This window comes from Eptesicus fuscus, chromosome 5 (assembly GCF_027574615.1).
Source record: "Eptesicus fuscus isolate TK198812 chromosome 5, DD_ASM_mEF_20220401, whole genome shotgun sequence".
NCBI lineage: Eukaryota > Metazoa > Chordata > Mammalia > Chiroptera > Vespertilionidae > Eptesicus > Eptesicus fuscus.
The window spans coordinates 96,929,130-96,955,087 of NC_072477.1; the positions used below are offsets into that span (position 1 = coordinate 96,929,130).

Sequence of the window (25,958 nt, forward strand, 5' to 3'; positions counted from 1 at the left end):
TGTAAACTGTTTTTTACATTGTTTTACAAAAGCAAGGAGTGCTGATTTTTAAAGACATAAACAATACAATATAGAGAATAGAATTGAAGATTTTTGGTCACACATTTCAATCTTACCTCTCCTTTAACCAGAGGTAAATTATACAGCTAAGAGCATGTCAGTGCAATCAGAAATATTGGTGTGCACATGTGCACAGTGATAATTCTTTTTGAAAACTATCATTGGAAGAGTGATGTCAGAGGAATGGTGGCATGAGAGGGCACCTGGTGCTCTTCCCCTGAAATTTCAACTAATTAACCAATTATAACTCAACAAAGAAATCCCTGCTCAATACAGATGAGAAGGGAGGAAAGTGCAGACAGCCCACAGATGCAGCCCTGCAGCCGAGAGCTTGTGGCTTAGCCAGCAAACAGCAAGAGAATGAATGATAACTGATTCAGCGGAAGCCTGACAGAGCACAGGATTTTGTTGTGTGGCTCTCCACTATCCAGCGGGATGGTGGTATTTCAAAGAAATGGAACCACAGAGCCCTGTAGCCACTTGGATTCCCAAAACCTGCCTCCTGTTGCTCTTGGAGTTGGATCCAGGAACATATTATCTGTAAACCAAGAGCTGTTACAGTAGAATCACTGTTTCCAACTGTGGCTGATCCTCAGGAGGGGTGCTTGGGGCAGGACCCCGTGGAGGTCAGGGTCACCATTATAGCAAGGGCAAAACAAACCCAACCTCCAAGCAGCCCAGCTATATTGTGTAAGGAAAGCCTGAGGTTGCAGACTGGAAGATCACAAGTAAAAATCTTGCCATTTGGCGCCATCTACTGGAAAATAGTAGAAAGACCTCTTCAGAGATCTTGCAAAGGAGGACAGCAAACACCATGATAAACACAGTAACCAGGATGACTTGAAAGAAAATGAAATATCCCCAGAAAACAAGATGGACCACATGGAAATATGTGAAATAAATGACAGAGATTTCAAGATTGCAGTTCTGAAAATACTCAATGAGATGTGAGAAAATACTGACAGGCAACTTGGTGCACCCAGAAAACAAATGACCAAATTGAGCACTTTACCAAAGAGATTGAAACTTTAAAAAAGAACCAACCAGAAATACTGGAAATGAAGCATGCAATAAAGGAGATTAAGAGTAAACTGTTGAGTATAGAAAACAGAACCAACCAGATGGGGAAAAGAATTAATGATGTCAAAGATAGGAATCAGGAAATGATGTGGAGGGAAGAAGAGAGAGACCTGAGCATACAGAATAATAAAAGAACTCTAAGAGACCTCTATGGCTCAATCAGAAAAAGAAATAGTATAATTATGGGCATGCAGAGGAAGAAGAGAGGAAGCATGAATTGGAGAATTTATTTAAACAAATAGTAGATGAGAACTTCCCCAACTTATGGAAAGAACTAGATCCTCAAATCCAAGAAGCAAACAGAATGCCTATTACCTCAATCTAAAGAGGCCCTCTCCAAGCCACTTGGTATTGAGCTGTCAAAAATTAACAACAAAGAAAAAAATCCTCAAAGCAGCCAGGGTGGAAAAAGTGACCTACAAAAGAAAACCCATCAGAATTTCATCTGACTTCTCAAAAGAAACTCTACAAGACAGGAGAGAGTGCAACCAAATATTCAAATGTCTGAAAGAGAAATTGCCAGCCACAAACAATATATCCTGCAAAATTATCCTTTAAATATGAAGGAGAAGTAAAGATGTTCCCAGACATACAAAAGCTGAGGGATTTTATCACCAGAAGACCTCCATTGCAGGAAATACTCAAGGGACTTATTCTACCTGAAAGAAAGAACATACTAGTAGGGTCACAACACTATGAGTAAGATCACCAAAACCTTACAGCATAAACAGGGATAATTTTTTACAACAATATAATTAAAGGGGAGGAGGAAAAGGTCTGAACTGTCAAAGGAAAATGAAGATCTGATGCACTCAAAAGGAAAAAAAAACTACAGTATATATGCAACTTTATTTTTTATAAACCTAATGGTAATCACACACAAAAATGACATATATCTCAAAAAAGAGGAAACAGAGGAAAGATGTATGGAATACCACCAAACAAAAATAACAGGCAGAAATATAAAGGAAAAGAATCAATGGAGGCACAGAGCTACCAGAAAACCAAAGATAAAATGGCTATAGGAAATCCTCATACATCAATAATTACCCTAAATGGTATGAGTTCACCAATAATGTAGTAGAATAGCAGAGTGGATAAAAAAAAATCCAATGATATGCTGCCTACAAGAGAGACATCTAAGCTACAGAGACAAAGGTAGATTCAAAGTAAAAGGGTGGAAAATGATACTCTAAGCAAATAACATCCACAAAAATGCAGGTGTAGCCATACTTATATATGACAAAATAGATTTCAAGATAACAAAGTTAACAAGAGACAAAAATTGATACTTTATAATAATAAAGGGAATACTACACCAAGAAAACATAACTTCTTAATATATACATGCACCCAACCAGGGAGCACTGAAATATAAAAACAGCTACTCACAGAACTAAAGGGAGAAACAGATCAAAACACAATCATAGTTGTGGATCTTACTACTCCATTGACAGCTCTAGACAGATCAACCAAATAGAAAATCAATAAAGAAATATCAGTCTTAAATGAAACACTAGACCAAATGAATATAATTGACATTTTCAGAACATGTCATCCCAGAACATCACATTATACATGCTTCTCCAGCACACATGGGACAATCTCAAGGATAGACCATATGTTGGGTCACAAAACTAGCATCAACAAATACAAGAAGATTGGAATTGTACCAAGCATATTTTCTGACCATGATGACTTGAAATTATAAATCAACTGCCAAAAGTAAGTAAAGAAACCCACAAATATTTGGAGATTAAACAACATACCACTAAAAACTGGTGAGGTCAAAGAAGAAATAAAAGATAAGATCAAGTTTCATGTTTTATGAACAAAGAGCATGAAAAGATATATAGAGACAAATGAGAATGACAATACAATATATCAAAACCTCTGGGATGTAGTGAAATGGTAATAAGAGGGAAGTTTATATCATTGCAGGCCTATCTCAAGAAACGAGAGAAATCACAAGCACACAATCTAACATCACATCTTAAAGTAATAGACAAAGAAGAACAAAAGCAATCTAAAGTCAGCAGAAGAAAGGAAATAATAAAAATTGGAGCAGAATTAAATAAAATAGAGAACAAAAAGATTATACAGAAAAAAATAATAAAACAAAGAGCTGGTTCTTTGAAAATATTAATAAAATTGAGAAACCCCTAGCTAGCTCATCAAGGAAAAAGGGGAAAAGACCCATATAAACAAAATCAGAGAGGAGAAGTCACCACAGACATCACAGATATACAAGGATCATACTAGAATATTATGAAAGACTATGCCACCAAATTCAATAACCTAGAAGAAATGGATAAGTTCCTAGACATATATAACCTTCCTAGACTAAGGCACGAAGAATTGGAAAATCGACTGATCATCAGTGAGGAAGTTGAAACAACCCATCAAAAACCTCCCAAAAAACAAAAGTCCAGGACCAGATGGCTTCACCAGTGAATTCTACCAAATGTTCAAAGAAGATTTAAAACCTATCCTTCTCAAACTCTCCAAAAAAATTAAGAAGAGGCAATACTGCCTACCACATTCTATGAAGCTAATATAACCCTGATACCAAAACCTGGCAAAGATAACACACAAAAAAGAAAACTACAAACCAATATCTCTGATGACTACAGATGAAAAAAATCCTAAACAAAATACTAGCAAATAGAATTCAACAATACATCCAAAAATAATACATTATGATCAAGCAGAGCCATTCCAGGGGCCCTAGGATGGTTCAACATACAAAAATTAATCAATGTTATACTCCACATTAATTAAAGAAAGGTTAAAAGTCATGTGATCTTATCAATAAATGCAGAAAAAGATATGATATGATACAACACCCATTTATGTTTAAAACACTCAATAAAATAGGAATAGATGGAAAGTACCTCAACATAACAAAGGCCATATATGATAAACCCTCAGCTAATATCATACCCAAAGGCAAAAAATGGAAATCTTTTCCCTTAAGATCAGGAACAAGACAAGGATGTCCACTCTCACCACACTTATTCATAGTACTGGAAGTCCAAACAGAGCAATCAGGCAAGAGAAAGAAATAAAAGGCACCCAGATAGGAAAGGACGAAATCAAACTGTCTCTTTTTGTGGATGACATGATTCTGTATATAGAAAACCCTAAAGAATCCACCAAAAAACTATTAGAAATAATATGCAAATACAGTCAAGTTGCAAGATACAAAAATCAATGTGTAGAAATCCATTGCCTTCCTGTATACTAACAACAAAACTTTAGGAAAAGAAGTGTCCAAAACAATTCCTTTTGCAATTTCAGCCAAAAGAATAAAATACCTAGGAATAAATGTAACAAAAAACATGAAAAGCCTATGCACTGAAAATTACAAAGCATTGAAAAGGACACAACAAAATGGAAAAACATTCCATGTTCATGGATTTGAAAAAGCAACATAATTAAATAGGCCATATTACCCAAAGCAATATACAGTTTTAATGCAATCCCCATCAAAATCCCAATGTCATTTAAAAAAAAATAGAATGAGAAATCATCAGATTTGTATGGAACCACAAAAGACCCTGAATAGCCAAAGCAATCCTGAGAAAAAAAGAACAAATCTGGAGGTATCATGCTACCTGACTTCAAATTATACTACAGAGCTGCGATAATCAAAACAGCATGGTATTGGCAGAGAAACAGACACACAGATCAATGGCACAGAATAGAGAGCTCAATTATAAAAGCACATGTATATGGACATATAATTTTCAATAAAGGAGCCAGAAATGCACAATGGAGTAAAGATAATCTCTTCAATGAATGGTGCTAGGAAAACTGAAAAGCCATATGCAAAAGAATGAAACTGGATTACAGTTTGTCCCCAGGTACAAAAATTAATTCAAAATTGGCCAAAGACCTAAATATACGACCCAAAACAATACATTACATAGGGGGAAATATAGGTACCAAACTTATGGACCTGTGTTGTAAAGAACATTTTATGAACTAGACCCCAAAGGCAAGGGAAGTAAAGGCAAAAATAAATGAATGGGACTAATATCAAACTAAAAAGCTTCTGCACAGCAAAAGAAACTGACAACAAAACAAAGAGGCAACCAACCAGATGGAAGATATTTGCAAACAGTAGCTCTGACAAAGGTTTAATTTCCAAGATATATAAAGAACTCATAAAACTCAACACCAAACAAACAAATAACCCAATAAAAAGTGGGCAGAAGACCTGAAAATACACCTCTCCCAATAAGACTTATGAGCAGCCAATCCTATATAATAAAAGCTTAATATGCTAAGTGTCCAGTTGTCCATTCAACCAATCAAAGGGTAATCTACACTAATGAAAGAGAAACATGCAAATTACCATCACTACGCTACTCCCAACAGCCAATCAGAGTGATATGCAAATTAACCTGAAAAGATGGCGGCAGCCCTGCCCCCCAGCCACTCCAGGCCTGTGGGAGTCAGAGAAGTCAGGCGCCAGTGCCTGAGGCTTGCTGCAGCCAGGGAGACCAAGAAGCCACCTGCTCCAGGATCCCAGGCTGCAGCCAACAGCAGAAGCCTCATGTCCGCCTGCCCCATGTCCTGGGGGTGACCGAGGAAAATGGGCCCCAGCATCTGAGGCTGGCTGTGGCCCAGGAGATGAAGAAGCTACCTGCCCCATGATCCCAGGCCACAGCCAGCCGGAGAAGTCACCCACACTGCATCCCAGGGAAGACGGGGAAGCTGCCCGCCTGTGGTCCAGGCGCCAGCACCTGTGGTTGGCTATAGCCTGGAAGACAGAAAAGCCACCCACCCCATGGTTCTGGGTGCCAGCACTTGCAGCTGCAGCCCAGGCGAAGCCACCTGCCCACCATCTCCTGCAGCTGCAGCCAACTTGGGCGCCTATGGCTGACCAGAGGGAGGGAAGCCCAGATCCTGGGTGCCTGTGGTCACCTGGTGGAGGGAATCCTGGGTGCTGGATGTGGGGCTGAGGCAGAGGTGGTTAGGGGCAATCAAGTCAGCAGGGGAGCAGTTAGGGACAATCAGGCTGGCAGGCAGAAGCAGTTAGGGGCAATCAGGCAGGCAGGTGAGCGGTTAGGAGCCAGCAGTTCTGGATTGTGAGAGGGATGTCCGACTGCCGGTTATCCCCTGAGGGGTCCCAGATTGGAGAGGGTGCAGGCCAGGCTGAGGGACACCCTAACCGCCCCTTCCCCATGCACGAATATCGTGCACCAGGCCACTAGTATGCTAACAATATGCTAAGGCCGCTCAACCACTCACTATGATGTGCACTGACCACCAGGGGGCAGACGCTCCTACCAGTAGGTTAGCTTGCTGATAGAGACTGAGCGAGATGGGCCAGACACGCCCTGGAGCCCTTCAGCGGTCCCTCCCTGGCTGGCCAACCTCCCACCTCCCTCCCTGGCCCCGATTGTGCACCAGTGGGGTCCCTCGGCCTGGCCTGCACCATTTCACAATCTGGGACCCCTTGGGGGATGTTGGAGAGCCAGTTTCAGCCCAATCCCAAAGGCCAGGCCGAGGAACCCCACACACCAGGCCTCTACTATATATATAAAAGATGCTCACTGGCAATTAGGGAAATGCAAATCGAAACTATAAGTAAGTATCACCTTACATCTGTTAGAGTGGCCATTATCAACAAGACAAGCAATAATAAGTGTTGGAGAGGTTGTGGAAAAAAGGGAACCCTTATTCACTGCTGGTGGGAATGTAGACTGGTATAACTTCTATGGAAAGCAGTCTGGCGATTCCTCAAAAATTTAAGAATAGAGCTACCATATGACCCAGCAATTCCACTCCTGGGTATATACAGGAAAAACTCAAAATCATGTATTTGTAAAGATATATGCACCCCTATGTTCATTGCAGTATTATTCACAGTGACCAGGACATGGAAACAACCAAAGTGGTCCTCCAATAGAGGCCTGGATAATGAAGTTGTGGTATATATACACAATGGAACACTAAACAGCCATAAGACAGGATGAAATAGTGCCATTTGCAAAAACATGGATGGACCTTGGGAACATTTTGCTAAGTGAAATAAGTCAGCCAGAAAAAGCTGAGAACTATATGATTTCATTCATTTGTTGGATATAAAACTGAAACTCATGAACACAATAGCAGTGTAATTATTGCCAGACGAAAGGCAGTGAGAGGGGAAAGGAGTCTTAATATAAGGTGACAGGAGAAGATCTGACTTTGGGTGTGGGCACATGGTGCAATATACAGTTCTTATAACATAGAAACCCACACATGAAATCTATATGTTCATGTTGACCAATGTCACCCCAATAAATTTAATTAAAAAACTATTATTGAGATCACACTCTATGTATTGTATTGTATTGTATTGTATTGTATTGTATTGTATTGTATTGTATACATATACTGAGTGGCCAGATTATGATCTCTGAACGCATAATAATCTGACCACTCAGTGTGTGTGTGTGTGTGTGTGTGTGTGTGTGTGTATGTGTATTATGTGTGTATATATATATATATATATATATATATATATATATATATATATATTAGAGGCCCGGTGCATGAATTCGTGCATGGGTGGGGTCCAGCCAGCCTGGCCAGGGGGAGGGGTCATGGGTGATTGGCCAGCCTGCCTGCTGGTCGAACAGACAATTTGCATATTAGCCTTTTATTATATTGGATATATACTGAGTGGCCAGATTATTATGCATTCAGAGATCATAATAATCTGGCCACTCAGTGTATATTATCTCTTTCCTTTAATGGTACACGAGAGACAAATATTTCAACAGAAAACTTAAATTAGGTTTAAATGTTGGCTCCATGGAAATTACATCATAGGGTTGGAAACTAGAGATGACTAGTAGAAAAAAATGCAAAGATGTCTAGTATAAACTTTGTTAAGTGGGGAAAGATCTTGACATAATACTAGGCTAGCCAATATGTGAATGGAAACATTGATTTTTTAAAGCCCATGCTTTTTAAAATATTTTAGTTCAAAAGTTAAAATTTAAACTTAAAGTTTGTATCATTGCATCACATGTTGAACCAACATTTAGAAGAGTCCCCTTCATTAAAGATCTTGTACAACTGACCATATTATAAAAGCAAGTTTTCACCAAAGGTAGGTACCCCTTTTCTCTTTTAGATTTTCCTTCTATACAGTGTTTTCAAAAAGTGGACACGCTGTCTGAAACTGCCTTGCTTGGTATCCAGAACACCAAAGCAAATCTAAGCATGACAGAACAGAACCAACCAGAGGTCACTAAGGCAGCATTGCCCAGCTTGTAGCCATGTACTCTCAGGAGGAGAGAGAGATACTTGCACAAAACCCAAACCTCATGGTATCAATGGCATTAATGTTAAATCAGGGTTATTTAGTCATGTACCAAACATTGAAACAGAAGGACTGGGCCCATAGGCCACCTAATACTAAGGTTAATGGTGGAGACAGAACCTAAGTAGGGATGTGGCACTGTGACCATTTTCAACATAAATTTTAAAAGTGGGTTACTATGGAGAGAAGTGAGGACTTCCCCAGTGCTGAAAAGCACTTTCCCCCAGCCCATCACTGTCTTGAGTAATTTATTTGGATTAAGACAGGCTGTCTCCAGAAAGTTCTTAATAAATTAAAAAGAAGCTATTTGGGTAGATGAATGCATTATGCCATCATCATCTAATATCACTTAAGATAGATCATTCATTCAATAAATGGTGTCTGAAATTTTACCATTGGAAATTCTACCATGCCAGGCACTGAAAAGGGTAGATGGGATGTGGACCAAACATGTAAGACTCCACTATCAAGGAAATCAAATGAAAGAACCTGTATCAAGGTACATGTGACGCTTTGAGCACCTTCCTGATGTTGTTTGCTGATAGAGGTTAAGAGCCTGACTCTGGAGCCAGACTACCTGGTTGAATTCAGGCTCCACCACTACTAACTGTGTCTTTTGGAAAGTAAATCAGTGATAATAAGAGTATTTCCTCATAGGTTAGTTGTAAAGTTAAATAAGATAACATACCAGTATATATATAGAACAGTGCCTATATGTAGCATGGCCTTTATTTTTGTTGTTATTATTAGTACTACTGGTAGAACTAACTTTTATACTAGAATGTCTTTTACACAGTCCAGGAGCCACATAAATCGACTTCTAATGTTCTTTGACAGCTGCGCTAAATTAATAACAACCAAATACAACAAACAGGAAAAGAGTTACAAAAGTCTATACAGCAGGGTAGTGAAGTCTGGTGTTGGAGACATAGTTGTGTGAACTCAGGAAAGTTCCTTAAACTGTCCAAGGTTTAGTTTGCCAACCTGTAAAATGGGGATAATAATATCTTTCTTGTGATGGAGATAAAAAGAGGCAATTTATGTAAATGCTTGGTAGGTAGTATTATAGTGCGAATCTTAACTGAGTTGTCATTTTTAATCAAAAGAGGACATTCTGGCTGACTCATAATGTCCACGAGGTGGTGCTAGAAAACAATGCCTAACAATGAAACATTTCTTTTCAGAGAACCTGGAGGTTTTTATTTGTTTTGTTTTGTTTCCAACTACATTGAATTTTAGCTACTCTTGAAGTTCCCACACTTTTCTGCCCCACTCTGCTTTCCAAGTAAGAGTCACCCAGCCAACAAACCATTATTGAGTGTATACTTGTACTAGGTGCTGGAGATTTAACAAAATGAATGAGGCACAGTATCCGTCCTGATCATGAATTCCACTTTGAACGCATTGGTTTGAGATTTCTGTAGTGATTCTGGGTGGAGTTGTCCAACAAGCAATTGGATATTCAGACTGAAGCTCAGCAGTAGCATCAGAATGTAGATTTTGGGGGGTGGGGGGGGAGATATCACACCTGGTTCATGGTTCATCATGAGATTGGGACTCATGACCCAGGACCGAGGTAAAGTCAGATGAGCTGAGTGGGAACAGAATGCTATGGAATGTGGGGATGCCAGCAAGAAGAGAGGCACTCAAAAAGAGAGGCACTCAGGGACCTGTAGTTAGAAGCAGGACAGGGTAATGTCAAGGAAGCCAAATGCATAAAGGGACAAAGCAAGAGTGCCACCGGGAAGACAGAAAAATGCTCACTGAATTTGAAACAGAGAAAAGCCCACAACAGTTGCTTGGAGACCAAAAGGGAGACGTGCTAGTTGAGATAGCCCAACATAGGCTGTTTCTTAAAGAGTGTGTGTATAGAAGGAGAAGGAGGAGTCAGTAGCGAGGGATAGACTGATGATAAACACAAGAGAGAAAGATTGACACACATCCCCCTCACTCCCTTCCCTACATCTCAAACAAGCTGTATGCTATTTGACAATTTACTGTACCCCGTCATCCTCAGACTTTTTGTTCATAAAAGTATACAGCATAAAAGGGTAAACTAGCTAAGGTCTTTCCTAGCACTAAAAAATTTCATTCCCCGATTTCAGATTTTTCAGCTATCTGAACAGTACAGGGACGTACTATATGCATTAAGTGTGTTTAAATAACTTTCTTTGAAATGGAAGCCAACCTTACAATCTTATATCACCAAATAAATGCAGCCAATTCAAAATAGTCATTTGCTAGAATGTGCATGATTGGGTAAATACCATGTTTCTCCCTTCTGCACATGAATTAGTGGCCTCCTAGCTTCACCATCCACCTGTCACACTGCAGTCCAGTCTTCAGATGGAGCCTGGCAATATTTCCATTCTTGAAAATTGGATCATGTGGTTCTGGTATGGTCCTGTTCTAAATACACAGTTAACATTTGGACTTGTAAACTGTTTATCATTGGCCTTCCAGGACAATTACAATAGAGAATTTGTATGCATGTGAAGATATTCAGGCCTACAAAAAAAATTAAACTAACAGTCTATTTGTACATCTTGCAAATGGCAAGAAATATGCTCACATTTCTTCCATTCCGGCCCAGGCTGTTTAATTGGCTTATTCTAATAAGGAATGCTTTGACTATAATCCTCACAATATACTATGGCACTCAACAGAAAGCCACAATTTTCTTATTCATGAATGTCATAAAACTTGTGCCCATGAAGCCTTTGACAGGTTTGTTTGGTGCCCCAGCATCAGAAGAGAAGTGGTAACTTCATGGCCTTGATGCAAATATATCATTATACGCTGCCAGTGGCCCCTGAGCTCTACATGTAGAGGATTAGTTATGGAAAGTCCCACAGGCACTAAATAAACATCTTTGAGTTGAATGACACAAACAAGGAGAGAGCAAACTCCATTACCCTCCATGACCTAACAAGTGACCAGTGCTGATTCTTGCTGGCTCGTTCCAGAACTGATATCATGCAAGGGTCAGTCCATTATACAGGCCAGAGCTCCAAAAGAAGAGTCTTTCAAAAAGACAAAATTTGGTGACTATGTTTCTCCATCTCAAACATCATTAACACATCTACTTTGAGATAATATTAAAGTTTCTTGATGAGTAATGATAGGTAATTGCCTAGTTGTAAGGTCATTCAGAACCCCTGCTTCCCTCCCCCCCCCCCCGCCCCCAACCCCACCCCGCCCTCTATTGGGCTGCCTAGTGGTGGGGGAAGGGAAAGAGCTGAAATCAAACTGGTCATTTGTTTCCAAGGCTAGTCCTTCAGGTTGAGAGATCTGTTGGAGGGAGAGCAGCTGGGCTGGAAGGAGAAGAGCCCGCTGTCTTGTCTTGGCACTGCCCGCCTCCCCTGTGTCTCTGCAGCTCCCAGTGTTTCTCTGTCCTTTCTGAACCAGCGCGCTGCCAGCGATGTGCCCCTTGCCTTCAGTTTGTTCAAACTCTCAGTGATTTTAATGAACTGAATGCTCTTCTAAATACCGACATCAAATACTCTGTGCTCTTTCATGGTGAAGCAGAAACCACTGGGTAGAGGAGACAGGAAGTAGCCCTGCCCCCAGCGCCTGCTGGTTATGCTGAGCCAGGGCCAGAAACACCCCATAAACCCTTGGCCGTCATTTATTAGAAATGTCACTGAAATGAAGTTGCCATGGTACAGTGGCCTCCAGCCGAGCCCAGGCTACTGGGGAGGCGGGGGAAGGGAATTGAGTTCCAGCTCAGGCTGATTAGAGTTACCTTGATTCCCACAAGACAGATAAGGCACAACAGAGGGACAATGGTGATGATTTTATTAAAAAGGTAATTCAGGTGAGGTTTCTTTTTAACTCAACTGAATGAATGTTGCCAAAATGTTTGGGGGCAGAGTAGTAAAATCAGAAGCTGAAACAAAGTGACTTAATTGCTTTGCCATATACAAGCATTTTTTAAAATGAGAGGAGCAACAGGAAAGCTTGCATCATTGATTTTAAATCCTTGGTTACTACAAGCAAACACAGCAACAGACCTGGAAAGAAATTCCATCCCAGTTGAAGTAAATGTGATACGGCTTAATTACACACAGGTATAGGTGAGGGCGCACTGGGGCACAGAGCTTTTGAATTCTTTTTGCCTGATGTTGTTTTAAAGAGATGTGCATCAGGACATTCTAACCCAAAGGATGTGGATTTAGATCAAATCAAGTGTGTGGTTTGGTTTTCCACTGTCCTGGGGGTCCTGTTACCTGACAGCCTGCCCGCTGGTTTCTGTAGATGAGGCTCAGCTCCCTGATTAAACTAACAGACAAGGTTTTTCCTCCCCTACCATGACCTGTTACCTTGGACATAAAATGCAGAACTTGAAGTGATTTATGGGGTCAAGCAGACTATGGAAGCTCTGGAGTGAGAAATCATAACCCTAGGAAAGTTGGTTTCTATGAGCCTCAGGTCCATCATCTATAAAAGTGAGTAGTAATAATAGTAATACGTACTATATTTGTTACCTATTGCTGCCTAGCAAAGTACTCAAAACATAGCAGTTTAAAACCACAGACACTTATAATATCACACATTGTCTAAGGGTCGGGAGCCTGCCAGCAGCTTAGCAGGGAAGTCCTGGTTTCAGGTGAGGCCGCGTCTGCTGGAGCTCCAGCCATCCCCAGGGCTCTGGGACTGGAAGGTCTGCCCCCACGATGGCTCCCTCAGGGGCTGTGGGCAGGAGGCCTTGGTTCTTACCTGTGGGCCTCTCCATTGGCCACTTGAATATCTTCATGACAAGACACTGGCTTCCCTCAGAGGAAGTGATTCAAGGGAGAGTGAGTTAGAAGCCATGAAGTCTTTATTGCATCGCCCTGGAAACAACCTACCGTCACCACTTCTGCTCTATTCTGTAGGCCACACAGACCAGCCCTGAGAGAATGTGTGGGAGGACTACCGATGCATGAATGCCAGGATCAGTGATCACCAGGGCCACCTTGGAGGCTGTCTCCCACACACCCAGGAAGGATGTTTCAGAGATGAGTGAATACTCATGTGCAATGAGTGTCATCTAGTAGAGGCTCAGTAAATACAAGTTATTATTAATCTATGTATAGAAAGCATCCCAGTTTAAACCATGAGACAGAGAAAGAATGGATAAGACCGTCAAACCTCAGAAGGAAGGTTGGGGAGGGTGGAGGTAAGGGGGAGAGATCAACCAAAGGACTTGTATGCATGCATATAAGCCTAACCAATGGACACAGGCAACAGGGGGGTGAGGACATGAGTGGAGGGGGGGGAGGGCAATGGGGCAATAAGGACACATATGTGATACCTTAATCAATAAAGAAAAAAACATTATATATAAAAAAAGAAATACATGTGTACATTACACATTCCCACGTGTCAGACACTGTTCTAGTCACTTAAATCATATTAATAAACAAAACCAAGGTTCCTGTGCTCATGCAGCTAACAGTGCTGGGGAGAGATAGAGACAATTCAAATAGTCATAATAAATAAGATGATGCAGATATTAAAAGGCAGGGAGTGTTATAATAGAAATAAGAAAAGGAAGCCCAGATTCAGTGGCCTTAGGAATGAAGGTGTGGGAGATGCAGACTGAAATATTAAGTATAGGGTCAGGCAGGCCCCATTGAGAAGGTAGACTTGAGAAGACTTGAAGGAGGGTGTAGGGAGGCGCTAGGTAAGCAAATACCTGGAGTAAAGCATCCTAGGCAGAGGAAAGGGCTGGAAGGATGTGGCGGGCAATGGATTGAGTAGGCAGGACCAAGGTCGCCAAGGGCTAGGGATCTGAGACCAGAGAGAGGAGGACCTGGAGGCATTCCCTCCGAGGTCCCTGCACACCTTCTGTTTTTGAGCAAAGCCTGAATCCCAAATCCCATGCCATGGCTCTGAAGAGTGGCGGCCCTGTCCTGCTGTGCTGCCTAGGGTGAGTTCCCTAACCTCTCTGAGCCCTGGCTATGCCACCTGCAGGAGAGGAGCGCTGGTGGTTGAAGTTCAAAATGGCTGGGGGGCTAGGAGACAGAGCACGGTCTAGGACACCTCAGTTTGGCAGTTACATCCAAATCCCAGGGATTTTTTGCCTTGGCGGCTGCCCCGGGTTCATGTTTATGTAGAACTTTCACAGACAGGAGAGCCAGGCACTAGCACTCCCTTCCTTCGCAGCTGAGAACCAGTTCATCTTCCCCCTTCCCCGTCCTGAGACCCCTCCTCTCCTCATCAGTGCCTGGTACTCCTGAACCTTCCCAGCAGCCGTGTAGACACAGGACCGAGGACACACAAAGATATCCCCAAGCCAGCACGTGGTGGCTGTGTAGTCAGTTGGGCAAACACAGACACACCACACTGGGTGCTGTGGATGGGAATAGAGCTTCCCAGCCGATGAGAGGGTTCATTCTGGGGAGCAGCAGCTCTGTGGGGGCGTTCACCCTGGGCGCAGCTCCCAGGCCCAGAGTCGGCGAACTGAAAGCCCAGGATAATTAGAGCTAATTACATGTGTGCAAACAGCCACAGCCGAGGCGGAGGCCGCAGGCCGGACACCCTTCCCCCGGCTTGCCCCCTGCAGATCCCACCCCAGCAAAGGGACTTTGCTGGCACAGCTAGGAGCGTGCAGGCGGAGACCCCCTGGGGCTCAGGGGTAGCTGTGAGCACTCCGCCTCCAGACCCGCCCTCCCTCCCTGTCCCCCTCTTCCCACCCCACCCTCAGATTACAAACTCCAGCGCACTATGCAGCCCCGGGATGGCAGGTTGCAACCAGGTTAGGAATTTTAGGAATTGGACCAGAACTTGGCCTTGTGCTGAGCAGGCCCTGGTGGCATGGGTCCCTGCATTTGGGTCCTTAGGTTTCTATTATCTTGGCCTCCTGAGCATTCCCCTCTCTGCGAAGATTTGCGACTTGTATCCTGCCACGGGGTGTGCCTGCTGGAGCTGAGGCCGCGGGATGAGGAAGGGACAGAGTCTGGTACTTGGCTTTTGGTGATCAGTTTGTCTGCCTGGATGTGCCACAGGACCCCAAAAGAATGACTTTTCTGAGCTTTCATTTGTGCATCCATATCGTTCATGCCTCCTCTGAGACGCGGAGTCCAAGAAGAAAGGTGCTAATTCCTCACATGTGAATGAGGCTTTACACTTTGAACTGCTAGCCTGAATCAGTGATCTAATTTTGTGGTTTCAGGAGCCTTTGGCAGGTTGGGTTGGAGTGGTGGTGGGTAGGGTTTTATATTCTACTAGTGGCCCGGTGCATGAAATTTGTGCATGGTGGGGGGTGTCCCTCAGCCTGGCCTGCACCCTCTCCAATCTGGGACCCTTCAGGGCAGTTGGACATCCCTCTCACAATCTGGGACCACTGGCTCCTAACCACTCACCTGCCTGCCTGCCTGATCACCCCTAACACTCTGCCTGCCGACCTGCTAGCCCCTAACTGCCCCCCCTGCTGGCCCCCCCCTGCCCCCTGCTGGCCTGATCACCCCAAACTGCCCTCCCCTCCTGGCCTGATTGCCCCTAACCACCTCTGCCTCAGCCCTGCCACCATGGCTTTGTCTGGAAGGACGTCTGGAAGGTCTCCCAGAAGGTCTCCAGGTCTGATTAGCATATTACCCTTTTATTAGTATAGATCAGTGGTTCTCAACCTTTCTAATGCCGCGAACCTTTAATACAGTTCCTCATGTTGTGGTGACCCCCAACCATAAAATTATTTTTGTTGCTACTTCATAACTGTAATTTTGCTACTGTTAATGAATCGCAATGTAAATATCTGTGTTTTCTGATGGTCTTAGGCTCTACAGCAGCGGTTCTCAACCTGTGGGTCACAACCCACAGGTTGAGAACTGATAGCAGGGTCGCCTAAGACCATCAGAAAACACAGGTATTTACATTGTGATTCATTAACAGTAGCAAAATTACAGTTATGAAGTAGCAATGAAAATAATTTTATGGTTGGGGGTCACCACAACATGAGGAACTATATTAAAGGGTTGCGGCATTAGAAAGGTTGAGAACCACTGGTATAGATAGAGGCCTGGTGCATGGGTGGGGTCCAGCCAGCCTGCCCTGATGGGGGCCCCGATAGGGGTGGGGGTCCTTGCTGGGGGGTGGGGCCAGCTGGGGCGAGGGGCCACAGTCATTCTTGTCGTTCTGTTCATTCTGCTATTTTGGTTGCTGGGCTTTTATTATTAGAATAACTATAACTAGTCCCCACTACTCTATGTCTCCCTCCTGCCCCTAGCAGTTTGCTTTTACACTAAGTGAAGAGGACAGCCACTGCGGTGTTCCAAGTAGAGAAGGATCACAACCTGGGCATTTTTAAAGGATCATTCTGACTGCATTTTGGAAGAGAATCCTTAGGAGAGATGGGAGTCTAAGCAGGAGGCCAGATGAAAGGTAGTACAGTGACCTGGGTAATATGAAGTAGGTGTGGGCTGGGCAATGGTTGGAGGTACAGTAGGGAGGGGTGGTTGAAGTGGTCTAATCATGAGTTTAGTGCCAAGTCAGAGTCGACTGGATTTCCTGGTACATTATAAGTGAGATGTGAGAAAAAGAGGAGTTGAGGATTTTTTGCCTAGGACCTGGACCATGGTCAAATGGGCTAATACTGAATTGCCAGTTGCAGGAATGGGAAAAGCTGTAGAAGGAGCAGACTTGAGGGGGATTTGGACACGTCAAGTCTGATGTCTTCTAGACATTCAAGTGAAGATCTGAGGTAAAGACTCAGATACACTTAGGTGCAGTTTGGGAGAGAAGTCTGGGCTGGAGATGAACATTTGGAAGTTACAATGTGTAGATCAAGCATGTCAAACTCACAAGCCCGCAGGTCGCATGTGGCCCACAATGAATATTTTTGCAGCCCAGCCAATATAACGGTATGTAAGAAACATTTTAATAAAAATTTCATAACTTAATTTTTACAATATCTTGTTATACATAACTAGAGGCCCAGTGCATGAAAAGTCATGCACTGGAGGGGGGGGTCCCTCAGCCCAGCCTGCCCCCTCTCACAGTCTGGGAGCCCTCAGGGGCAGGAGGCGACCCAGTGATCAGGGGAAGGCGATGCCCCATCACACCTCTGCTGCTGCCACTGCTGGCAGCGCAAGCCTCAGCCAGCCCTGGTTACCTGAGCCTAAGGCGGCCCTGGGAGGCTGGGGGGCTGAGGGGACTAGGCACCGTCATCTTGTGTCTGTGGGTGCCACCATCTTTGAGGGCGGGGAAGTCAATTAGCATATTCCCTCCTTATTGGCTGTGGGTGCTGCCATCTTTGAGGGCGGGGCAGTCAATTAGCATATTCCCTCCTTATTGGCTGTGGGTGCTGCCATCTTTGAGGGTGGGGCAGTCAATTAGCATATTCCTTCCTTATTGGCTGTGGGCGTCATCATCTTTGCAATGGCATGAGGGTCAATTAGCATATTCCCTCTTTATTAGATAGGATTATTAATAACAAACTACAAAGTTCGCTAATGACTGATTGCTATAATCGTGTTGCATTCATTTCCCTTACACACAGGTGCACCATTTCTCTCTACTAATACTAGCAGTGAATATTTTAGCAGCCGATTGCCACGTCATTAGTCTTGTACTGACTTGTTTGGTGTGCGCCATAGGAAATATTTCACTTTTGAAGAACAAGAAAAATAGGTTTATTTACATTATGCTTATTAATTTGTGCAGTTATTCAGCGTCTGGAAAGTTAATGTTCAAGAAAAAATATTAATTTTTATTAAAATGTTCTATTATTTTATGTTAACGATTACTCATTTATTTCAGCCCTTTGTATTAAGCATGTCTCTATCGAAATAAACCTAAGTTTCTATGAAAATTGAAGCTTTTGTTTTTTTGCAGCCCACATAAACTTAAACCTTGTTTATTTGGCCTGTGTTAGCCTTTGAGTTTGACATGCTTGGTGTAGATAGTATAGAAAGACAAGGGGGAAATTGAAGACAAGGAAGGGAAGAAAACAAGAACACTGTGACAAGATGAAAGTGATGAACAGTGGGAGCCAGAGAGAAGGAGGCAAGACCAGTGACAAAGCCAATCCAAGAGAGAGTGGTGTCTGGGAGCCCAGTGAGGACAGTGCATGTGAGACAGAAAAAAGTTAGGTAGATGGGGCAGACCATGGGAAGAGGAAGTGAAATCAGGAACCCAGCTGGGCAGAGTTAGAAAGACACCCCAACTGGGGTGGAAAGGAAGGGTACGGAGAGGCATGAACTTTAAATGTATGGAAATTGATAAGACAGACCGTGTGCAGATAACCAATCACAAGGCCGTAAGGCAAGCATATATACAGAAAAAGCGTGGGCTCCCCTCTCCTCTTCCCTGGCACAGAGCACAAAGGATACCTGACGCTCCTGTTGTGGGGGAGCACACCCCCTGAGCCCATGTGGCTTCTGGCCTGTTGGGCCTCCAGACATGGACTAATAGACTTTAATTAGCTTGGATGCTGAACTACTCCCAACTGTAACATGGAAAGAAGCTCTGGACACTGGGCTGCTTCTGGAACCCAGCTGCACCTTTTCCAGGACTTGCTTCTCCCAATAAACTTTCGTTCCATTAATCATTTTTGTCTGAGACTTCATTTTTCAATTTGCACAAGACAAGAACTTGGACTCAAAAGACCCACATTATTGGTTGCACATGGAGGGGACAGAGCCATCAACCTGGTCAAATGGGCTAATAATGAGAAGTCAATCAAGTTGAGAACTAAGACATTGGATTTAGCAGCGCGGAGGTGGGAGTTTATTAGTGACTGTTAAGGAAAAAGATGGTTTCTGAATTCCCTCTCAGACCGCCCGTACGGAGCGTGGGGCTGCCATCATCGCCAGGCCCTGGCGCTGGGCCGCCTGGATTCCTCAAATCCTCCGCTGCCTTCCCAGCAGGTCTGCGTCAGGGGGTGGCCTCTTCATCTCACAGCCGCTCCCTGCTAGAGCAGGGCACAGTGCTGTGGTAGCAGCCACACACACACATTTAACAAGTGGCTTCTAGAGATGATATTTCTCAATCAAAGGAAATTGTTTTCATGGGTGAAATTTCAGCCCAAAGATCTTCTTGCATTTCAGAAGTGAGCGTGGGGTGCGTAGGAAAAGGAGAGCTGGACAGAGAGTGATGGGCACAGGTCCCTGGTCCCAGCTCTTCCGTCAACAGCTCTGTTGTTTTGCATCTCTCAACTCACTTCTCTTGGCCAAAGCTGCCCCATCTGTGAAACAAGGGGTTCGGCTGACAGATTCTCGCTCTGTCCAAATGACAGACCCCGTATGAGTGGCTTTGTGTATAAGTGTGACCTTTTCAGAACATCACGGATTTCTGATACATTTAATTTTACTATAAAAATTAGAACAATTTTTCCAGCAAAAAAAAAAATTAGGCCTCAATTCTATAGTTTTATTGGACTTATTTGATTGTATATGTCTTATTAGACACTAGAGGCCCGGTGCACGAAATTCATGCACTGGGGGTGTGGGGGTGTGGGGGTGTGTGGGGGGGTGCCCCTCAGCCCAATCTGCACCCTCTTCAATCTGGGACCCCTCAGGGGATGTCCAACTTCCAGTAGTCGGACATCCCTCTCACAATCGGGAACCGCTGGCTCCTAGCCACTCACCTGCCTGCCTGCCTGATTGTCCCTAACCCCACTGCCTGCCTGCCTGCTCGCCCCTACCTTGATCTCCTGCCAGCCTGATTGCCCCTACCTTGCCCTCCCCTATCAGCCTGATCACCCCAAACTGCCTGTGCCTTGGCCCCCAGTCTGGCCTCCCTCTGGAGGCACCACCCCCATAACCCCAATGCTGCTGCCACTACAGCTGGTTATGGCTGCCTGAGCCTTGGCCTTTGTAGCCACTGCGGCTTTGTCTGGAAAGATGTCCGGAAGACAACCACTCTAATTAGCATATTACCCTTTTATTAGTATAGATTTGGGGACCATTACAAACACGCAGAACTTAAAGAAAACACATGGCCCTGGTCAGTTTGGCTTAATGGAGAGAGCATCGGCCTGTGGACTGAAGAGTCCAGGTTTGATTCTGATCAGGGGCACACATGCCTGGGTTTCGGGCTCAATCCCCAGTAGGGGGCCTATGGGTGGCAGCTGATCAGTGATTCTTTTTTTTTTTTTTAATATATTTTATTGATTTTTCACAGAGAGGAAGGGAGAGGGATAGAGAGCTAGAAACATCGATGAGAGAGAAACATCGACCAGCTGCTTCCTGCACACCCCCCACCGGGGTATGTGCCCGCAACCAATGTACATGCCCTTAACCAGAATCAAACCTGGGACCTTCCAGTCCGCAGACCGACGCTCTATCCACTGAGCCAAACCGGTTTCGGCTGATCAGTGATTCTTATCATTGATGTTTCTATCTCTCTCTCCCTCTCCCTTTCTGAAATTTTAAAAATATATATTTTTTAAAGAAAACACATGATCTTCACTTTGGGCTTTGTCATCTTACAATATCCTTTGTGCAGTGTTTTAACTTCCCTCAACTTTCCTTTACCCACCTTTAAAGTGCAATCTATTTTGGGGAAGATGATCAGGAAAGTGATTCCAGTGGGTAGAAGTTTTTTTTGGAGGGGATGGGTCATGAAGATATTTAAAAATTGAGCATGGTGATGGTTGTACCACTCTGAATTTACTTTACAAAACCAGTTCATTGTACACTTTAGGTGACATGTACAGTATATGGGTTATATCTCAACAAAGCTGTTCTTTTATTTCTTTTTAAATAAAGACCAGTCTTATAATCAATTGCAGATGTTTTCAGAGGCCTCTCAAGATTTGCTTACCATGTCCCAAATCACGGCTGTGATTCCCAGTTGCCTCCAGTCCTGGTGGATATGGATGGTGTGGTTTGCAAAGGAGAAGGTGGCAAGAGGCTTATGGAATTTCGGCAACCGCATTCCCCCGGTCTCCTCACAGGGCACCAGGGCCATTCCCACTGTGCCAGCTCTGCTTCCTTTAACCTGTTGGGCAAAAGAATCCTGCGTGCTCTGGCCAGAAAGTGCATTCTTTCTTAGGTGGCCCGGATGCTTTTTTTAAGGTCGTTTTACGGATTCAAAAGAATAAACAGAGATGTGGAAAGCTTTTGTCAAAATCCTTTTACATGGTTCTTCCAGTCTCATGGGAAATGAGATGTGGCTCTGAATTCATCCCAAAGTGTGTCTTTGGGCAAAAGCACCCAGAACAGCACAACTCCTGCAGAATGCCCCACACACTTTGCTGTCAGGACTCAGGGGGGCTTGAGGGTGAGCGAGGCGGCGGTGCCAGCACAGGACCTGGGAGAAGGTAGCGCTTTCTACACTGCCCAGGCCACGTGGACTACAGCAGTACCCGCCCAGGTGGGCAGGGTGTTTCTGCTGTTTTGTTTTGGTCTGGCCTCCACCCCGTCGGCCACGGACCTGTGCCTGCACTGAGACTGAATGGTTTGATGGCCCTACTTTTTGGTGGACAGTGGATGCACTCCCAGAGACTGGCAGTTAGACTCTGGCGGCTTCTGAGTCCTTTGCGGGGAGAGCCCGGCCATAGGTCAAGAACAGACTCAGGCGTCCTCGGCCAGGAGGCGTCCTTGGGCTAGGGGCCGCCACAGTTTGAAGGCTGGCCATGACCCCAATCCTGGCAGGGGTCTCCTCTGGGGTGCTGGCAGGCCTGGGCTAATGGCCACCCTGGTTTGGAGACTGGTCACGCCCCGATCCTGGTGGGGATCTCCTCTGGGGCGCTGGCAGGCCTGGGTTAGGGTCACTGGCGGTTTGGAGGCCGGTCACGCCCCCGATCCTGGTGGGGATCTCCTCTGGGGGGCTGGCAGGCCTGGGTTAGGGTCACTGGCGGTTTGGAGGCCGGTCACGCCCCCGATCCTGGTGGGGGTCTTCTCTGGGGTGCTGGCAGGCCTGGGCTAATGGCCGCCCTGGTTTAGAGACTGGTCAAGCCCCCGATCCTGGCGGGGGTCTCCTCTGGGGTGCTGGCAGGCCTGGGCTCTGGCGCCGCAAAGGGAGAGGTTCCTGAACCTGCTTCCCACACACCTAGGCTAGGATACATCTTGTAGGAGGCGGCTTCAATGCCGGGGGTTGGTGACCAGGTCCTCCAGAGCCTCGCTTTCTGGGCTGCAGTCCCACGTCTCCCAGTGTCCCAGGCTCGGATGCGCCCCCGCAGTTGCCCCCACCACCAGCCACCTCAGCGCAGGCCACAGCAGCTGAAGCCAGCCTCTTGGAAGCCAGGCCACCACACCCACCACCTCTAGTAGCTCTCTGCTGCTCCCTCGCTGTGCCCTGTCCTCTGGGGTGGTGGCGATCGCCCGGGGACCCCCGCCCTGGGAGCTCCTGGCTCGGCCCGGCCACGCCCCCCCAGGGTGGCGATGGGCCCCGGGACCCCCGGGAAGTGCCTGGCTCGGCCAGGCCACGCCCCCCCCCCGGGGTGGCCTTAGCTCCCGGGACCCCCGGGAAGCGCCTGGCTCGGCCCCGCCACGCCCCCCCCGCCCCCCCCCCAGTTGGCGATGGGCCCCGGGACCCCCGGGAAGTGCCTGGCTCGGCCCCGCCACGCCCCCCCGGGTCGCGATGAGCCCCAGGACCCCCGGGAAGTGCCTGGCTCGGCCCGGCCACGCGCACCCCCCCATGTTGGCAATCGGCCCGGGACCCCCGGGAAGCGCCTGGCTGGGCCCGGCCATGCCCTCCCCCGGGGTGGCCTTAGCCCCCGGGACCCCCAGGAAGCACCTGGCTGGGCCCGGCCACACCCCCCGGGGTGGCCTTAGTCCCCGGGACCCCCGGGGAGGGCCTAGCTCGGCCGGGCCACGCCCCCCCGGGGTGGCGATGGGCCCCGGGACCCCCGGGAAGCGCCTGGCTCGGCCCGGCCACGCCCCCCCCCGTGGCCTTAGCTCCCGGGACCCCCGGGAAGCGCCTGGCTCGGCCCCGCCACGCCCCCCCGCCCCCCCCCCAGTTGCGATGGGCCCCGGGACCCCTGGGAAGCACCTGGCTCAGCCCGGCCACGCCCCCCGGGGTGGCCTTAGCTCTCGGGACCCCCGGGAAGCACCTGGCTCGGCCCGGCCACGCGCCCCCCCCCCCCGTGTTGGCGATCGGCCCGGGACCCCCGGGAAGCGCCTGGCTGGGCCCGGCCATGCCCTCCCCCGGAGTGGCCTTAGCCCCCGGGACCCCCAGGAAGCACCTGGCTGGGCCCGGCCACGCCCCCCGGGGTGGCCTTAGTCCCCGGGACCCCGGGGAAGCGCCTGGCTCGGCCCGGCCACGCCCCTCCAGGGTTGCTATCGCCCCAGGGCCCCCCAAACTAAGAGGATTGGGCGCCGCCATCTTGGTTTTCTCAAGGGCCGGATAGGCCACCCGGAGTCCCGCCCCCAGCCTCTCGCAGGCCCAATCATGGGCATAGCGGAGGTGCGGTCAATTTGCATGTTTCTCTATTATAAGGTAGGATGGGCTGTTGGAGAAGGAGCAGCTGTTGACCCTACCCAGAGTCTCACTTTAGAGCCATTTGTTGCCTACTCAGGTAGAGAGGGTACACTTATTTAAGAAAAATGTATGGGAGAAAACATTTAATTGAGAAAATCCTACTTATTGACTAATTTTTTTATCCCTGGATTTGGGGGAAAGATAAACCACCAATTGATTGAAATTCTGGAGCAATTTTAGCTACAGGTAACCAGATTTCTAGGCCAGGGTCCCTGCGAGACAATTTCTAACTAGTGTCCCCTCCAGCTGCTTCTAAAATTCTACAAAGAAGCAACTTCTTCCTCTTCAGCCAAGACCCATGGGTGAGGCCAGAAGCTAAAGTCAGCTGCTTCCTCAGAAGCTGAATGGCTTTATTTTATTTTAGATAATAAATTAAATAAGGTTCCGGGAAGGGGCTTCAGAGATGAGATATCTAAAACTTCCAGCTATACTCCTCTGTAAAAGTGAGGGACGCCGAAGGAGAAAGGAGGAAAACCATTTAGAAATTTCAACCTCAGAATCAAAATATTTGTGAAGACACAGACATGTATGAGCATTCCTTAGAAAGTAAAGCAGGGACAGAATTGATTACTTCTGTTCGGCCTCTGCTTAGAAAGCCTAATATATGCAATTACCATAGAAGCCTCTAGATGGCAGCCAAAGAAAAGAAAGAAAATTCTTAATAGGGGAGACCAGTAGAAACTAATTAAAGCTACAAAACCAAATATATATATATATATATATATATATATATATATATATATATATATGTTAAATACAGCTGCATAGGAGTAAATAGACAGGCTCTCTGCTCCTCCTGTTCGTCAGACAACTGCTCCTCCTGTGTAGTGCCAGCCACAACTCTGAGACACAATGGTGAAGGTCGGAGTGAACGGATTTATTTGGCCTCATTGGGTGCCTGGTCACCAGGATTGCTTTTAACTCTGGCAAAGTGGATATTGTCACCATCAATGACCCCTTCATTGACCTTAACTACATAGTCTACATGTTCCAGTATTATTCTACTTATTCCATTCAAGGCTGAGAATGGGGAATTGTCATCAATAGAAAGTCCATCCCCATCTTCCAGGAGCGAGATCCCACCAACATCAAATGGGGTGATGCTGGTGCTGAGTATGTTGTGGAGTCCACCGGTGTCTTCACTGCCACGGAGAAGGCTAGGGCTCACTTGAAGGGTGGAGCCAAGAGGGTCATCATCTCTGCCCCTTCTGTGGATGCCCCCATGTTTGTGATGGGAGTAAACCATGCCAAGTATGACAACTCCCTCAAGGTTGTTAGCAATGCCTCCTGCACCACCAACTGCTTGGCCCCCCGGCAAGGCCATCCATGACAACTTTGGCACCGGGGAGGGACTCATGACCACAGTCCATGCCATCACCGCCACCCAGAAGACCGTGATGGCCCCTCTGGGAAGCTGTGGCGTGATGGCCGAGGGGCTGCCCAGAACATCATCCCTGCTTCTACTGGCACTGCCAAGGCTGTGGGCAAGGTCATCCCTGAGCTGAACAGGAAGCTCGCTGACATGGCCTTCCGTGTCCCCACCCCCAATGTGCTGGTTGTGGATCTGACCTGCTGCCTGGAGAAAGCTGCCAAATACGATGACATCAAGAAGGAAGTGAAGCAGGAATCAGAGGACCCCCTCAAGGGCATCCTGGGCTATACTGAGGACCAGGTTGTCGCTTTCGACTTTAACAGTGACACCCCCTCCTCCACCTCTGATGTTGGGGCTGGCATTGCCCTCAGTGACCACTTTGTCAAGCTCGTTTCCTGGTATGACTATGAATATGGCTACAGCAAGAGTGGTGTACCTTATGGTCCACATGGCCTCCAAGGAGTAAGAGCCCCCTGGACCACCACCCCCGGCAAGAGGAAGAGAGGCCTACAGCTGCTGGGGAGTCCTTGCCCCAGATTGATCTCCCAACACACCAAGAAACTCCTGACCTCAATTTCCATCCCAGAGCCCCTGAAGAAGGGGAGGGGCTTAGGGAGCCCTACCTTGTGCACCACCAATAAAGTTCACTGTGCCCAGCCAAAAAAAAAAAAGAGTAAATAGGTAAAATGTGAAGGAAAAAAACAAGGAAATGTT

The 25,958-nt window shown here is 46.2% G+C and overlaps 1 pseudogene; it reads left to right on the forward strand.

Annotated features, from left to right (window-relative positions):
* Positions 1-24,724: 24,724 nt before the first annotated feature.
* On the forward strand, positions 24,725-25,710 carry LOC103305055 (glyceraldehyde-3-phosphate dehydrogenase-like; annotated as a pseudogene).
* The last annotated feature ends 248 nt before the right edge of the window (positions 25,711-25,958 follow it).